The sequence below is a fragment of the Crocodylus porosus genome, unplaced genomic scaffold (assembly GCF_001723895.1).
Source record: "Crocodylus porosus isolate Cpor-Errol unplaced genomic scaffold, CroPor_comp1, whole genome shotgun sequence".
NCBI lineage: Eukaryota > Metazoa > Chordata > Crocodylia > Crocodylidae > Crocodylus > Crocodylus porosus.
In genome coordinates this window covers 37,293,264-37,296,238 of record NW_017728914.1, presented here as the reverse complement: position 1 = coordinate 37,296,238, position 2,975 = coordinate 37,293,264, and the positions used below count along the sequence as shown (strand labels likewise).

Genomic DNA, 2,975 nt, shown 5'->3' with positions numbered 1-2,975 from the left:
TCCCGAGGGGATGGTGAAGCACTGGACCGGGCTCCCCAGAGAGGCGGTCGAGTCTCCATCCTTGGAGGCGTTTAAGACCCAGCTAGACAAAGCCTTGTCTGGGATGATGTAGTTGGGGCTGGTCCTGCTCGGAGCAGGGGGTTGGACTAGATGTGACCCCCGAGGCCCCTTCCAGCCCTCGTTGTCTCTGATTCTACATTTCTAACCCAGCAGTAGATAGGGCAAGAAAAAGAAAGCAGAGCAGGGCATCAGGAGTGGCAGATCTGGCAGAAGAAGGGAACTGGGGTGGCACTCTGGGGGTGCAGGACTAATCTGTGGCATGCAGGCCAAAAAGGTTGGCCCCACTTCTGTACAGCACCCCTTGATTTCCAGGGATGCTATTCTTCAAACTTCCCACCCTCCATGGAGCTACGCTCAGCTTCAGCAGCCCGCGGTCCGTTCATTCATCCTCTGCCCCATGGATATTTCGTCACTGGCCTTTCATCACTGGGCCATGGGCATCAGTGGTGAGAAGCAATCTCTCTTGCACAGTATTCAGGGCTCTGGGGTCTGCCTCCCTCAGGCTACGAAGCCTGGGGCAATCTGGCCCTGTCTGAACCGTGCACAGAGAACCAGCCCTGCTGCCGATTCAGACCCCAGGGACGCCCGAGTTGCAGGACGTAACTACAGACCAGCAGCAACGAGCAGCAGTAACGATACGCAGGAGGCCACGGTACATTCCTGTGCTTATTTTATTGCAAGGTGAGCGACTGCTCTACCATCCAAGGTCTCCGCCTCGTCCGTCTGCTGGAGCTGCAGGGAGGATGCCTGCAGTCGGGCCCTGCCGGGTCGCCAGCCTCCAGCCTCATTGTTTCGCCTGAAAGCAAACGAGGCGCCATGTCAATACAAGCAGGGGTGCAGCCGCTTGCTTTTCAAAGCACCGGCCCTGTGGTTCAATGGCCCTTGCACCAAGGGATCTGGACGCTGCGTGAAAGCGGGCTCAGAGCTCACACCGGTCATGCTGGAGCTATGCCTTCCCCATTTCTTCCAGCCGCTGAACTGGTGCTAGGAATACCTCTGGGATGGCTTCGCTCTGGGCAACAGAGATACTCAGCCAGGACCCTCGTCCTGTTACACCAGCGACCCGCAGGTCAGAAGCCGTCCCCGCTGGTGTGACGGGGACAGGGGTCATGTTATATTGTGGGGGGTTGGTCACTTCTTGAGCTTGGGTTAAAAAATCCACAGGCAAATGGAAAGTCAGAGCTGCAGTGAAGCGGGACACATCCAAGCAGACACTGAAATGCATGGGGCTCCACATTAAAACTCCCCTCTTATTTGTACTGGGGGAGCTGGAGACCCGGATGAAATCCTTAGATCCTATTAAGACAAATGGCAAAACTGCCACTCATTTTAGCAGGCAAGGATGTCACCCCTGACACCTCCCAGGTTTCCTGCAGGGCTGGCCTGCTCCTCTGGACTCCAATGCAGTCTCCCCGGCTCTGCTTGGGGAGCCCCTCGTCATGGAGACCCCCCCCGAATGAGCCCTCTCCTGTCCGCTAATCCCGCATCAGCCCGGTAGCGAGGCTGAGAAGTGAAAGCACTCAGCTACATTGTGGGCTCCCCCCCTGCCCTGCAACACGTTGTGCTCATTTCTACACTACATAATTGGTACAAGAAAGTCTCCCCACTTCCCCCGGGCAGGCTTGAGCTGCTGGACCCTGGTCCTACTTCATCCTTGTCGCGGCCGGGGGGTGGGGTGTGTCATTTAGATTCATAATGTTAAGGCCAAAAAAGAGCATTCAATCCTCCAGGCAAACCTTCTGTACAGCGCAGGCCAGGTTCCTCCAGCACAAAGCCCAGCAGCCGGTTTCACTAGCCGGTCTTCCAGAAAGGCAGCCCATCCGGGATTGACGACACCCACCACAGCCCAGCCCAGCTCCTAGTGGAGAGCTCACCCCACCAAGGTCGAGCTTACCACTATGCTGCTGTCTTCAAACCCCTTGACAATGCCCTCGACGGCGGCATTGACAGCATCTTTATATCCACCGTTCAGTTTCTCAAGGTCTTCTGCATTGGCCTGGAGGTCGGGCAACGCACCGCTGGCTTCTGCAGGACAAAGAGGCCAAGTAAGCCCAAGCCCAGTGAGCTCAAATGGCCCCAGGGAGATGTGGAGACAGCAATGGGGGCTTGCAGCGAGGCCCCTCTCCATGCAGACCCCGCCATGCCCGCAGCCACAAGGCCCCTGCTCGGTGTCAATGGGTCAACTTCCCTCCCCGGGCCCAGTTCCTCGCCCCTTCTCCGCTCACCCTCCGCTTGGCATTCCCCAAACGCTCTGCCATCGAGACTCCCTTTGACCGATGAATGCAACCAGAAGCCCAGAGGGGGATGGAAAATGTTGCAGGCACCATCCCTCCCTGCTGTGTTCGTACAGCACCTAGCACAGCAGTGCCACGACTGGGCACGAATACAAGGGAACCGCCGTCAGTTCCTTTGCAATGACTCTAATCTTCCAGCTTCCTCTCCGTGAGTTTTCCCCACCTTGTCTGAACTCCCAACCCTTCTCCCCCTCTGCACCCCGAAGGGCACCAGGGCTGAGGCCTTCAGTGGAAGAAGACAGAGGGTTGGGGGAGACATTGATCTCTCCCCAGTCCAGATCTTCTGTTCTCTGCCAAAACTCCCCCTTCTCCACCCCAGAGAGAACAAAAAGGGCTGCCTTTGCCTCCAACGGTGGCTGGATACCAGGTAAGCACCTGGCACACACCTCAGCCGACGGCACGTGCACCACAGCCGTGAGCCCGAGACGTCGGTCACAAGGCAGTGGCTGGGCGGGCACCCCGGTGCGTGTCAGGGGCTCCGTACACACGAGCTTCAGAAATCCTTCCTATCGCCACTTACCAAAGACGCAGGACAGAGCCACAATGAGCAGCAGGGCAAGTCCTGTCCCCTTCATGGCTGGGGCTAGGAGGAGTGGAGTTTAGCACTGGACCTCGGCAGTT

At 57.7% G+C, this 2,975-nt stretch overlaps 1 long non-coding RNA gene across 1 annotated transcript; it reads right to left on the bottom strand.

The window, feature by feature from the left end:
* Window positions 1–716: 716 nt before the first annotated feature.
* LOC109310309 lies at window positions 717–2,975 on the bottom strand. Its single transcript, XR_002101196.1, has 3 exons — window positions 2,875–2,975; window positions 1,955–2,085; window positions 717–856 (listed from the first exon to the last, which is right to left on the bottom strand). It is a non-coding gene; the product is annotated as an uncharacterized LOC109310309 (long non-coding RNA).